We start from the raw sequence: 15,309 nt of genomic DNA on the forward strand, positions 1-15,309 counted from the left end.
TATCCCATGTGTATTGGAAAAAATGCATAGTCTGTCATGTTGTGGTTTCTTATATTTGTTAATTAGATTAATTATAAATTCCTTATATTCTAATATTTTGCTTGTCAATTATTTTGTTTGCTTGTTTTATCAGTTGCTGATAAAGCCTCCAATTCTGGTTATAGATTTTTCTATTCCTCCTTTTTAGTTTTATCAATTTTTGCTTTACATATTTTGGAAGTATATTATTGGCTGTATGTTGCTTAGGAGCATTTTATCTTCTTGCTAAACTTATGTAGATACTGACATGTTTGGGTTTATTCATTTTCTTGCTATTATTGTTTTCATTCAATTCGCTTTACATTTCGGTTTCTCCGTCTTTGCCTTATTTTGAATTAATACAATATTTTAAATATAATAGACTCTATTGTTACTTATATATTCATATTAAATCTTTTAATGATTAACCTCAAGATTGCAATATAAAGTTTCACTTTACCATGTCCTTGACAATACTATGATATTATAATAGTTTAATTCCATTTGCCCCTTTTGGTAGAATACCCTTTTGGTAAATGGAATTAAATAAGGGAGTAATAAGACATTATTATTGTGATACTCTTTCCTTTGCTCTTTTTTCTCTGCTTTTCTGTCCTTTTATCTGGAATCCTCTTCTTTTTGCCTGTAGAATTTCACTTGATATTGCTGTTAGTTTAGATTTGCTGACAACAGAGTTTATTTTTGTTTTTCCAAAACATTTTTATTTCACCTCCATGTTTTGAAGGATTTGATTTGCTGGCTATAGAAATCCAGGTTGTCGGATATTTTTTATCAGGACTTTTAAGATGTAATTACATTGTCTTCTGGCGTCTGATGATAAGTCAAAAGGTAATAGGGTAATATGTCTATTTGTCCACGTTGTTTTTGAGATTTTGATGTTTCCTTTGGTTTTCAGTAGTTTTGTTATGATGTACACAGAGATATTTTTGTTTATATTCATTCTGCTTGGCATTTGCAGAATGCCAAGCAGAATGAAGTTTTTTTTTTTTTGAGACAAGGTCTCACTCTGTTGCCCAGGCTGGAGTGCAGTGGCACTATCACAGCTTACTGCAACCTCTGCCTCCTAGGGTCAAGCAATCCCCCCACTTCAGCCTCCCAGGTAGCTAGGAATACAGGCATACACCACCACATCCAGCTAATTTTTTGTAGTTTTTTTGTAGAGATGAGGTTTCTCCGTGTTGCTCAGGCTGGTCTCAAACTCCTGGGCTCATGTGATCCTCCCGCCTTGGCCTCCCAAAGTACTGGGATGGCAGGTGTGAGCCACCGCCTCTGGCCCTCATGCTTTTTCTGTATTTGCCTTGTTTTACTTTGTACTTCAGTCTCCATATTTTCAACTGATCTACCATTGACTTCCACGTTCTGGATGGCTGTGTATAAGAGACAGTTTTGGCAATATCCTCAGTGGCATTTTCACCTGAAGTAGTTCCCACGATGGGCTCGTTTTGTGTCATTCTGTAAGTCTCCTTCTGATTATGATGGAGTAACTTGTGGTAGATCAAGCCCCCATTGAGAAACAGTAGAAGAGTTTTTTTAATCTCAGTTGATTCAGTAGCTTTCCAATGTCTTCAAAAGTTTTTTTTTTTTTTCTTTTTGGTGTTTTATCTGATCCTGAAACATGGCTGAAGAATCTCTTCATGTTGCCAGGAACTTGCTGATTAGGAGAAACAGCCTCATCATCACCTTCCTAAACTCATGGGAGTATATCTAACTGGTGGCATCAAATTCACACGCAAACTCCATGCTATACAATGGCCTGGAATATGTAGCTTTTATCTTACCAGCTTTGTCAATGGTAAATAGAATGAATGGAGCTTCAGTGAGCCATTTCATCATATGTAGTGTGATATCCTTTGGCAGGATAACCTTTCTGTCTTTTCTCTGAAAAATGGGGAAACTAATACCTTGTTTGTTATGACCTGGTTTATAAGAAATGGAGAAGTTTATGAATGATGATTTAAAAATACTTACTTTATTTTCAGAAGAGCACAATAAGTAATTTCTCTATCTATCTAACTTATTCTGATCATTAAATGACGGAAAAAGCCACATGGCTGGGAACCAGAGATGGTTTCAGAACTGCTTCCAAGGAGATTTTATTTCATTGGATGGAATAGCATGAAGTCAGAGTGGCTTGCTTGGGTTAATAGGGGGAAATTTTAGAGATCTTGAAATATCAAGGAAAGCCAGTGAAAGCAATTCAGAGTAGAGCTGATAGAAAAGAGAACCATACGGGAGGAACAGAAATAGCTAATATGGATTTTTGTGAAATGATTATTGTCCACAACAATGAAATGTACACCATGTTACTTATCTTTCAGCCAAACCTTTAATGAAAGTCTTGTCAATCACTAATGCACTATGGCATTGAATCACTTATGCTTTCATTTTAGTTTATTTGTTTTAAGAGATGTGGCCGAATCCTGAATATGGCCTCAAAGTAGAACTTGGGTCAGGACAGAGATTTGCAAAGGACAAATTTTTGTATTTGCTTCATATAAAGTATTTAGTATAGTAAAAGAACTCTTAAAACTGTGACATAGTTACATTTATTTCAAATTTATTCCTTTCTTCCCATTTAAAAATCTTTTTAATTTGGTGATTTGACCACAGCCTTTACAGTAAATTACTGTTAACCTTAATGATACATGACTTTAGCAATGCCATATACATAACCCAGTCCCCATATATAGCTAATATATTTGCAAATGTGAGAAAACAATAAAAAACTATAAAGTTGTCTTCCTGAGTATTGAAATCTGGTTAGCGTTTAACTCATCTTAATGTTTAAGAAAGAACAAATTATTATTCACAAAAGGTTACGATGATAAACGATTGATTTTTATGATAAATAATATAATGTTACAACTGTAGAGTAAAATAAAACTACAGCAAAGATTCAGAATCACTATCTGTTTATTATTTTATTTTCAGAGACACATAAACATTAAACTTTTTTATTTTTATTTAAAATACTTTTACTTGCTGGGTATGGTGACCCATGCCTATAATCCCAGCACTTTGGTAGGCCAAGGTAGGCCTGACCTAATGTCAGGGGTTTGAGACCAGCTTGGCCAACATGGCAAAACCTCAACTCTACTAAAAAATACAAACAAACAAACAAAAAAATTAGCTGGCATTTTGGTGTGCACCTATTGTCCCAGCTACTCCAGAGGCTGAGGCAGGAGAATCGCTTGACCCAGGATGTGGAGATTGCAGTGAGCCGAGATCCTGCCACTGCACTCCAGCCTGAGTGACAGAGCAAGACTCCATCTCATAAATAAATGAATAAATAAATAAATAATAAATACGTTTACTTCCTTGATGTAAAGACATTAGGCTCTGCTATAGTCTGATTGTTGGTATCTCCTTAAGTTCAAATGTTGAATGAAGTCTTAACGTGGTGAAGGTATTAAGAGAAGGGGTTAGGGGGAGATGACTAGGTCCTAAGCACAGAGCCTGAAAGAATAAGATTAGTGCCCTCATAAAAGAGCCCCTAGAGCACTAGTTAGTCCCTTCTGCCATGTGAGGTTACAGAGGCAAAGCTGCTGTCCATGAAGGAAGGAGGCCCTCACTGACTCTGTCGCTGCCTTGATCTTGGATTTCCCAGTACAGAACTGTGAGAATTAAATTTCTGTCATTTCTAACCCACCAGTCTATGGTATTTCGTTATAGTAACCTAAACAGACTAAGGCAGGCTCATATGATGGAAAGAAGAATAAAATAAAAGGGCAGGATCCAGGGTTTGTGAACATTAAAAATAAATGTAATTTCAGGGTTTAGCTTCAAGACAGTCTTTTTAGGTCATTTGCTACTTCCATATAATTGCTCTTACTGGATACATACAGGTGATAAGATATAGAAATTTGAAGAAATAATCTAGGAAGTTTAGTCTCAGAATTTGTTTTGTTAAGTGGAACTAAACTTATTAAAATTGAGTTTCATAATATTTTACTGGGTTCGTTCTATGACTGTTTCTTTTTCAGAAGAGATAAAATGTTCTACAGGAATCCAAGCTTGTCACTCACTCAGGCCCTCACTTGGTGGCAGTATGTTAGAGAAGACGGCTTGTTCCAGAGCCTGGTTCTCAGCTTCACAACCTATAGATGGTTCATTCTAGCCACATGTGCAAGGATGTGATATTAACTAGAGTACACATTGATTACCTGAACTTCCTTGAAATATCATTTTCAAGACAAGACTGCTAAGGACTGTGAGTACATTCTCTCAATACTATAATAATACTAATAATGATATCTTACGTTTTTGAGGTTTTAGGAGACACTAGACCCTGTTGTGAGTACTTTACATGTATTGACCCATTCGTTCCTCACTTTGACATTGTGGACCAGGGCTTTCATGACAGCTTTCTTACCAGATGATTAGACTAGGGCAGGCAGAGGTAAAGTAACTTGGCAAAGGTTACAATAAATGACAGAGCTAAGATACAGTCCCTGGCAGTCTGATCCCAAAGCCTATGCTCTCACTACCATTTGAATTGTCTATAGCAGTTTCTACGGCACATGAACTCAAAGTATCGGTGGCCAATATACACACAAAAGAAGAAAAAGTAGAGATCTTTTGGTAGTATCCAAGACACACACATACACACACTTTTGTTTTCCCACAGAAGACAAGTTTTCTATTTATTTTACCATCTTTAGGTCTCACTACTAAGAGAGTAGCTCTCTTCTGTGATTTATTGCAAAGATACAAGTACATTCCCAGTTTCAATATTATTGGCTGGATGTAGTAATGACTATTGGCTCTTCCAAACATGTAAACATAAATACACCAGAGAAGGCAGAAAGTGTATTTGTTTGAGAAATATTATTGTTTGGTCCAACTATTTTATTATTTTTCTCCAAAGATATGACAACATGAAAAAGTAATGTGAGAGTGCCAAGAAATTGATGTTTCATGGCAAAGCCAACAGTCTCTGGAATGCTTAAATCATGTTACATAGAGCTGTTACTTCCTTCTCCCTGAGCATCTGTAGGTGGTGCATGAAAGCTGTTGAGTGTAATATAATAATGATTTTTCATAGGTCTTTCTGGACAGATCTTTCTCACTCATCATCAAACTCTATAAAAGTGCCTGGTGATATTGTAGCTCCTGGAGTGTTTTGATTACTTTGTATGAAACTTTATAGCCAAAGCATTGGGTTTCTAACACTCTCACAACAAAATAATAAAATAGTTTGATTATTTTATAAAAAGTTTGAGATGAGCTGGTTTAGGGCATTGATAGTCCTTGGAAAACATTGCTAGGCTTCTACAGGATTAGCGTCACAATTTGGGGTAATCGAGCCAAATTAAAATTGGTAACTTCAAGGCTTAAATTGGAGTTTCAATCTTAAGGAGGGATTTTGGATGTGGATCATTGATTATGGGAAGAATTACATATATTTTCAGCCTTCTAACCACTTCACACATGGTAATCATTATTCTTGCTCTTTCTCAGAATCTTCATCATCACCATCATTAACATCATCACAGCTGACATTTACTGAACATTAGCAATGTGGTAGGCACTGCAGTAAGAGTTTTCATGTGTCTACTCATGTAATCCTCAATGGAACCTTAAAGGTGAGTAATGTCGTTGCCCATTTTATAGATTAAGGAACTTAAACAGAAGGATAAGATTAAGTAACCTAGGATCAGAGGGGTAGGGAGCAATGCTCAGGATAGAAGTCCAAGATGTTTGTCTCTAGAGCACTCTCTTGACCTCTGTATGCTGCTGTTTTTTCATTTCTTTAAACCTGATGTCACTGCTAAATTATGTGTGATTATTTCCTCTATATGAGAAAACAAGGCTGAGAAAGAGGAGAAGCCTTGTTAAGGTCCTAGGGCCAGCAAGTGGAAGGCTGGTCTGTGTGGGCCATTTGCAATCCCTGCACTGTCTTTCACAGTGCCTCACACACACTTTTGGTGTCTTGTGTTTTTCTGTGTCTTGCCTTTGGCTCCAGTGTGTGGTGATTTTCACAACATTTGTCCAAGAACCATCTAGTCTTCTGATGTTCTGGCCTTTTCAAGTGAAGAAATCGAGAATGTGGCTGAATACTGAGACTGTGCTAAGAAAGATAATACAAAACTTCTGATTCCATCAATAATTATGTTGTAGAATGTGCGACTAATAGTCCAGAGGGAACAGAAAGCTCAGTTCCAGTTTGACTCCCTGCTGTTTATTCCTGTGTGATGGCAGGTTGCTCATTAAATCAATCTCTGCTTGGATTTATAATGGTTGCCAACAGATACACTTGATATTACCTTTTAAAATAATAAGTAAGTGCCGGGCGCGGTGGCTCAAGCCTGTAATCCCAGCACTTTGGGAGGCCGAGACGGGCGGATCACGAGGTCAGGAGATCGAGACCATCCTGGCTAACACGGTGAAACCCCGTCTCTACTAAAAAATATAAAAAATTAGCCGGGCGAGGTGGCGGGCGCCTGTAGTCCCAGCTACTCGGGAGGCTGAGGCAGGAGAATGGCGTGAACCCGGGAGGCGGAGCTTGCAGTGAGCTGAGATCCGGCCACAGCACTCCAGCCTGGGCGACAGAGCGAGACTCCGTCTCAAAAAAAAAAAAAAAAAATAATAATAATAAGTAAGTAAGTACTGTCAACTAGTAGACATTCACAAATATGTTTTGGACAAAATAATGACCTTAGACCATTTCGCTTCAACCCTCTTTCTGCAGAAAGTGAGATAAATATGACTTGCAGAGGTGTAGTGAGAATTAGTCTGTACACCTAAGGTGTAGAGCCCAGGATTTGTTACTGAAGAGGCACTCAAAAATGGCAACTACTGTTTGCTATCAGCAACTGATTGCCTCAGAGTGTAGGTTATCTAGTGTCTCTGTCTTTGAATACAAAGACTGAGTGTGGGAGAATGTTTATTCATTTAAATTTAGCTTTCTAGTGTTTCACTTTACAACTTCTCAAGCCCAGCTAATAATCCACTTTCCCATTAGCTGGATAACTCTGAGGAAGTAGGATTGTGTCCCTTTCTCCCTCAAATTCTGCTGTGAGGCCCAAATAATTGTGAGCTGAGCATCTTACTACGTGTTTTGCTTTAGATGGATTTATGTTGCCACCTGGTATAAAAAAAAGATGGAAAGCAGGCTCTTGATTTTATCCCCTAAACTTTGAGGAATTGGGGAAGATTTAGGATAATTGATGGAGTTTATTACTTAGTTTATCCAGTGCTCCTGGGTTTTCCCCAGGAGGTCTGGAAATGGAACCCATCTCTGCTCAATATTCTAAACTCTCCTTAACTTCCTAACACTGAATATCCCTCTGGTTTAAGTCAGTCTTCACAAAAGCAGGGTGTGACCACTTCAGGGAATGGAAGATTCGTAGAGTTGGAGGAAGAATATACTGAAATTTTCATTTCCATTTCTTTTGGTTTAAGCAAAACTAACTTAGCCATTATTATCTTTAATGCTGGCATTCCTCCTCATGGCTGATATGTTGGTAGGGCTGTCGTAGCTGTCACGCCATTTGCTTTTGGTGAATAGTGACTTATGGAAGATTTTTTGGAACCAGTCAAATGGATTTGCGAGTTATAGTAACCAACTTTACCTAAACTAACCTAAAAAAGTAGACAACAACTTAAAAAATCCTGCAAAAACAAGCCAGCAAAACATAGTTGAATACTGGTAATTCAAGCACAGGCAAAAGATAAGAAAGTGGTCAAATTGACCCTTACACTCTTGGTATGAGTTCCATGTCAGCCATCTCATGGTAAAATTAGTGACAGTTGGTTAGTTCTGACAAGATGCCATTCTAATAAATTAGAAATGCAAGGGTAGTTACATCCATTATTGCTGACACTTCCTACTCTAAGTATATCTTATCTTGAGACTTTAGCTAATGATAGCAGCACACCTATACAATTCACCAATAAATAAGGCAACACACCAAGTCTACTATTATGTCCTTTATTTCCTCTGTCATGTTAGTGCCTCTAATCTTCCTAATCTTTTCTTTCCATCCTTCTCATTGTAGTTAGACTCACTGTTTCCAAACACAAATCAAATTGCATCAGACCCACTCACTCCCACTCCCAGCTTAGAACTCTGCAGTTGCACTTAGAATCAAATTAAAAGTCTTTACTGCAGCCTGTGAGGCCTGGGATCCAGGTTTATCCTAACTCTTCAACTTCATCACATACTCACCTTCCTTTCTGCTACCTACTCTATGGTCACCCTGTTTTTTCCCTCCATTCCTAGTACAAGTCAAGTTCTTTTCTGTCTCAGGATAGTTGCACAAGTTATACTCCTGATAATAGCTGCCATCTCTATTCCTGTGGAGTTCAACTATAAATCTATCCAAATATGTACATTTCTCATAGTCAGTGCTAAGTGCAGCAACTCTTTCGCTTTAGAAGTTATAATCTGCTTAACCAAGACTGCTGATCTCTAGAAACTTCGCTAATGAGTTATGCCTTTGAATTATCATGTGTTATTTTTTCTCACTCTTACAACAAGATAACTGGGCTATTTGGTATTTCCTGTTGCTATCTGTATAATTTACTCACCATACTGGATCAGATGATCAAGGTCTGCCAACTATAGAAGGTAAAGGAGGACAGTTGTCATAGCCAATGACTAGTTAGCCAAAAAGGATGTACTACCATCTCTGCCAGAGGAAGGCAAACCGCTTCTACTTGTACTGACTAATGGAGTTGGGGGAAAAGTGTATTCCTAGTAAATATTAGCATACCAAGTGCTAGGGGTTGTATTGGTCTCTTCAATAAATACATGACATTTAAATCACAGCTTGATTAAATTTATAACAACTCACAGCTATTTTTTTTTTTTTTTGAGACAGAGTCTCGCTCTGTCACCCGGGTTGGAGTACAGTGGCACAGTCTCGGCTCACTGCAACCTCCGCCTCCCGGGTTCAAGCGATTCTCCTGTCTCAGCCTCCCAAGGAGTTGGGATTACAGGCATGTGCCACGATGTCTGGCTAATTTTGTATTTTTAGTAGAAATGGGGTTTTTCCATGTTGGTAGGGCTGGTCTCAAACTCCCGATCTCAGGTGATCCGCCCACTTCAGCCTCCCAAAGTGCAGGGACTACAGGCATAAGCCACCGCACCCGGCCATCACAGCTATTCTTAAAGTGTCATTCGGATTCACCATTCTTGCATTTTAAAAGTCCTTTATGATATCACTAAGCTATGCTATTTCTCCCAGAAATAGAGTATTGCTTTTAATTTACCAGTTTGTCGAGGTAGAGTAGGCAGGTCCAATGGCTCCACTTGGCCCTTTCTACCATGATAGTCTTTACTCCAGAGTGCAGGGGATCAACATGGGAGTAATGCCAGTTCTAAATGCATTTATGCATATTTTATGGACATACCATAAAATAGATCTGGCAGTCTACAGGGCCACTGTGAGACAAATTTAGATAGACTCTTTATTGAGTTTCTTTCCATAAATCCCCACTGTAACCATTCAACCATTGTATTCTCAGGATTAGTGTCAATTCAGAGCTAACAACTAAGAACCCCCTGAAGATCTGGGCATCTCTCATTCACATAGTCAGTCTTTAAATAGCTGCAGGTTACTCTGGGAAAGAACTGGGGAGATTTACAGCATATACTTGAGGCCAAGTTTCAGGATACTCTCCCAATAGTTCCCCAACTCTCTCCTCACTCAAGGGGCTCAGGATCTGTAAACTGGCTTAGGTGTGGTATCTGGCTATGGATTTATACCAGCACCTCCATGAAGTTATATTTTTTTTTCATCAGAGATAGTGATTTCTGGATCATATTAATCAAGTCATATCATTTTTGGCCACCCATCTACTTTATTCATAGGAAGCCAGTAATAAGACTCCACAGATTTCTAAGTGTCAGTACCCTCTGATTGCTACTGTGTCTCTGTGGTCTATCACAGAAATTGGGCCAACTTTATCTCTGATAATTAAGCCTCACCACTGGGTCCCTGCCACCCTGAAATAGCATCATTTCTATTGAAATCAGAACAACCAGATCAATGGCAAAATCTCTCATCATCATTTCAAGGCTACGTAGACTAGTCACTGAGAGCTCTTCAGAGACACTGGGAAGACTCTCGCCAATCTGTTTCTCTTTGCTATGGGGTCAGGTTAGGAGGTAGCTAAGTGTGTTGCATATGAGAGGTCCACTCTCCCACGTCCATCTACTTAAGCCTCCAGTTTCCTTTATTTACCATATGCTAAGGAAGCTTCCCTCTCAAATCTGCTTACAGGCCACCATAGATGCAGGCTTCAACTAATCAAACAACCAAACCATTAGAGCTGCTCCCAGCTATGTGAGCTAAACAACAAATCCCAAATTTTTGAGGTAGTACATCCATGTTTCTCGTTCTTTCTCCCTATGCATACACACACACACACACACACATATGTGCAGTGTCTTCCTTGAGAATATGTTCCATAATTCTTTTCCCATTTATATAAGAATATACATTACATGATTTATATATTAATATCATATATAAGTAATATATATACTATGTTAAAATATGTATACATACATGTATATAATAATAAATAATATTTAGGAGTATTAAATTAACAAGATCTTCCATTCCCTGGAGTGGTGATTAGACACCTAGAGACTCATAGGTGAATAAGCGATTGACAACCCTAAAGCAGAGGGGTGTGAGGAACTGCTGTGGGATCTGAAGTCATGGAAGAAGGGCCACCTGAAGGCAGCTGCAGTTGTGAAAGGTCATGGCTGCTACCAGAGGCATGGTACAGGAGGAAGCAGGAAATAATGCCCTACTCTCTGTCTTCTGTCTTCTGGTCTTTTGGTGATCACTCGCTGGCTGAAACCAATTGGAAATCAACCAGCAAGGGATCCCTGGTGATGTCCTTTGTGTAGATCAGCCTCCCAGGAAATACAGAAAGATAGAAAAGATTGGCAAATGATCTAGAACAGAACTATGCAAATGGAGAATAACCAGCAATACATTAAAAAATCAGAGTCAATGTACAATGTCCCGAGTTTACATTTCAGAGGCTCATACATTGTAATTCTCATCAATGAAACAAGAAATGAAACTTTATTTGGAATTTGTCTAAGACTTGTAAAGTTACTTTTTGACCAAGGAAAATCTTATTGCTTCCTGGACATAACTGAAGGTAGGCATTGCTCCCACAGCTGTAAACTTTCCAATTCCCCCCATCCCCACTGTATCGAGAAAACATTAATCTAGGCATTTTTATGCATTTCTGTTTCTGCCATGCCCACTGGGATAAAGGGGTAAAGACACATGTGTTGAGGGAATTTCCAACTCCATGCTTAAATTACTTCTTTTTTCTATCTCTTTAAATTCATGCCTTTTGGAAATCATATTCCCGGAAGTATCCAATTTTCATCTTTAATAAAATTGTGGTTAAGAGATATTTGCTTGTTTATAGTAACTGATAGTATAAATCTATTTGAGCATTGTAATGTTCATAAACTCTTCTCTTTGATACTGTTCAAGTATTACAGGTGTCCTTCCTTACCGGTTTTGTAACCCCAAGTAGAGCTCTGTTAATATTTTATTTATACAAGGGCGTGAGTCCACAACCCTTTGGTGGTCAGACCACCCTCGGTATGGAAAGTATTGTTATAATAAGAGATATGTTTACATATGGCATTTCTTAGACCTTAGTAGGGATACTGATCTTCAATAAATAGAAGTATATACTGAAACAGAAATTAACAGACTATATAATTATGAACGTTTTTACACATATAAACATTATGTGTTAACTTGGTAATTGGGGTAATCTAGATATATAGGAAACCTAAAGCCTCATCTGTAATTCCACTATTGGGATGTTCATTATTAACATTTTTGTATGTATTATGTCAGTGCTTTTTTTCTTGATGTACATATAGTTTATATATATATATATTTCTATGTCTGTATTTTATAAAATCTATATATCTTACATATATCGATACATATATGTGATATAACATTGATATCAATTTGGATTTTTTTTCTAATTAATATACTATTTGTATATATTTTAAATAATCTACAATGTAATCTTTAGTGATTTCATGTTGTTGCATTATTTTAACTAGTCATAATTTATAACCAATTTCCTATTTAAAAAATTGTAAATAGTAGTCTGTCAAGCCCCTTAATTTTAGAAAAAAATTCTATGCATTTATAATAAATACTTTGAAGTATAATTGCCTGCAAGTGTACTTACTGAGTTAAAACATTGCATGGATTATTTATTTTTAAAAGTTTTATGTACCAATGTAAAAGAAATACAATCAGTTGTTTTGTCTGCATTCATCATAGATATTTTTGTATGCATTGGATATGAAAAGTGTCAGAAGGTTTGAAACCCTGATGGATTATTTTGGGCAGAACATTTTCTTTTTTGACAGAATGGTTGGCTTCTTGGTCCTGTCTCTCTGCTTCATTGAACAGGAGCGCCTGTTCTGTTTGACTTCATCCATTTTGAAGTTTCAAATGGTCACAGCCTCTAAGACAGAGTGACAAAAGGCCATCAATCAGCATAAATTGGTGCTCATTCCACAGGTCTGATCCTGGGTTTGGAGAGACTGTCACTGGCCATTCCTTGGGGTGTAAATTTGTCCTTCATATTGATGTAGCTAGTCCAGAGGCAGCAGGTCGTGGTGCATGGTAAGGATTCTAACATTAAGTGCATTTTTAAAAACCTGACACACATGCATGCAGCTTGAATTTTGAGAGCACCCTGCTTTCTCCTAGAAATGCTGTTCACTTGTTAGCAGGTCAATATTGTTCTTGAAAGTATTGATTTTCACTGACCGTACAACCATCCCTGTATGCCTCCTTCTAGGAAGAAACATTGCAGAGCTCGGATATTAATTTTGTGGTTGTCTTTTAAAAAAATTATTACCTTTGAGCGTCCAAAGGCTGAGCTGGAGAAGCAGCATTAAAATCAATGCCAAAAAAAGAGCTTCTGGGTAGACCTTATGTTTGGCAATAGTAGGAGCAACTAAACAGCTTTTGTTTTGAAGGAGTATAAAGAAAAATAATAATCTTTTCTGCATACACTACTACCCATGCCTTCTGGGGAGAATGTCTTTAGTGGTGATGTAAGAGAGCCGATGCATGGCATGTAAGTGCATTTCAGAATTTTCCTAAATGCTTCCTCTAAGCTGTCTGAGAGAAGGGCTTTCAGGATGACTGACTTCCCATTCTGACTAGTGTAGGTTTGAGCTAGCAGTTCGCTGAGTGTGCTCTCTCTCGTTTCCTCCTTCCCTCTTTCTCTCTGTTCCCCTCTCTGTCTCTGCTCCACTTCTCTCTCATCCTTCTCTCCCTATTTCTTCCTTCTGTTTTTTCTTTCTTTCTTCTACTTTATTTTTTGATTTTTAAAAATTGCAAACGTAATACACGTTAATCACGTTAATTGTGGAAAATTTAGAAATGCAGAAAATTATAAAGATGGGAATTAGCAAAATCATCTGTAATCCCACTTCACAGAATGAAATGCTTTATGTTGATGGGAGTGGAAAGGAGTGTGTGTGTATGTGTGTATGCACAGCCATGTTTGCACACATACGTACACATACACAGGTATCCGTATATAATTAACCAAGCTGGCTAGCATTAATTTTTTGTTAATAAGACCAATCTGGTTGTTCTTAACTAGTAATTCTCTTTTAAGATATGGAATGTTGTCAATGGAAAGTGTTTTTGCTACTGAAAAATTAAAAGCTGATGCAATTTCTGAAAATACATTTCCAAAGAGTGATGTAGAGTCTTTTCTGTTTTGAGTATTGTTTTGAAAGTGCTCGAGGAGGAAGGTGGGTAGTCTCAAAATATCTCTATCAAAGGACCGCCTTGCTCCCTATTCCTCTGTCCCCCTGCCCTCCAGGGCAGATGCCGCTACTGTGCTATAGGAAAAGGCTCCAAAGGGGTCATTAAGAAATTGCAGTTAAAGTTAAAGATGTTTAGAATGTGTTCAAGAGTAAAAATTGATTTGGAGACTTGGAAGCATTAAAAATTATCTTAAGCCAGAGAGGCAGGCTCCAAGCACTATAATGCCCCAAAGGAGGATCTGCTCGGGACAGAGAATGCACAACTAAGAAATAGCACCTCTTACAGAAAATGCTTGGGACCGCCATCTCTCCCTTCATCGTCAACCAGTCATGCAGCCTGCCCAGGTGGTCTGAGCTGGGGACTGGCCATGCCTTTTGCTGGCCTGTGCTATTTAAAATAAAGAGACAGAAAAAGAAGGCAGATACATGTATGCAACCATCAGAGGTTGAAATGTGGCAACTGATACAGTGATCTTACTCTGGGATTGCTGTATTTTTGTTTAATTGTAAATATGAGCAGGAGAGAAATTCCCATGCCCAGACTCAAATAGCGGTTATTTTCAAAGCTATTACTGTTTTCTCTCAGTAGATGGCACTGTTTTGAATGAGTACATTTTGGTTGAGATCAATTGGAAAAGTGAACAGAATAAGGCTTCTTTGAATGAAGAAGAATGCATTGTCATATACTCCAAAGCTTTGCTACCAAAGAGAGAAATAGCATAGTAGCAAAAGTATGTTTTCTAGCTCTTAAATCAGCACTATTTCACAGAAATATATTGGGAGCTACATATGTATTTTTAAAGTTTTATAAAGCAACATTGAGATACGTAACATAAAAGGTGAAATTACTTTTAATAAAGTATTTCCTTTAACCCAATATATCAAAAATACGAAAAATTCAACATGTAATCAATAATATAATTATTAATGAAATATTTTGCATTCAGATGGCTAGCATTTCAAGTCCTCAATAGCCAGTAGCTAATATGATATTATAGTACTCAATCTGGCTGGTTACTCCTCTTTTTCTCCCCTCTTTCCTGAAAAGAGGTATGATTTTCCAGAAAACTGGCCTGAACAGACTCCATGTTTGTACTTTGTAAGAGGAAATTGTTGTGTTGAATTTCATCCTTGCTAAAGTAGGGTCTTTGACCATGCGGAAAGATGTATGTACTAATGGCACTTTTGGTCCTATAGCAGACTACAATGCTAGCATCTGGGATAACTACTAGAATGTTCTCTGCCATCCACTAAGCATTGAATCCCTCCAGACACTGTTACAACAGGTAAGAGTTGTCCTTGTATTTATAAAAAAGCTGAATTAAGCAAAAAGTTTGAAGAGACACCGTGTGGCTTGCGTCTTTCTCCATACATTTCTTTCCCTTTAGTCCATTCCATTGACATTTGTAAAGTTCCAAACTGCCTCCCAGAGTTTGTCAGGTGCTGAAGACGCACAAAAGAAAAAG

General features: G+C 37.7%; 1 long non-coding RNA gene across 2 annotated transcripts in view; it reads left to right on the plus strand.

The window, feature by feature from the left end:
- The window catches only part of LOC117062251, a 193,517-nt gene that overhangs the window by 68,686 nt on the left and 109,522 nt on the right, over positions 1 to 15,309 (plus strand). For both annotated transcript variants that reach the window (XR_004428274.1, XR_004428273.1), the window contains 3 exons: positions 4,023 to 4,249; positions 5,500 to 5,624; positions 15,041 to 15,129. This is a non-coding gene — a long non-coding RNA (uncharacterized LOC117062251). The remainder of the gene's footprint in view (positions 1 to 4,022; positions 4,250 to 5,499; positions 5,625 to 15,040; positions 15,130 to 15,309) is intronic.

Source organism: Trachypithecus francoisi, unplaced genomic scaffold (assembly GCF_009764315.1).
Source record: "Trachypithecus francoisi isolate TF-2019V2 unplaced genomic scaffold, Tfra_2.0 Lachesis_group17, whole genome shotgun sequence".
Taxonomy (NCBI): Eukaryota; Metazoa; Chordata; class Mammalia; order Primates; family Cercopithecidae; genus Trachypithecus; species Trachypithecus francoisi.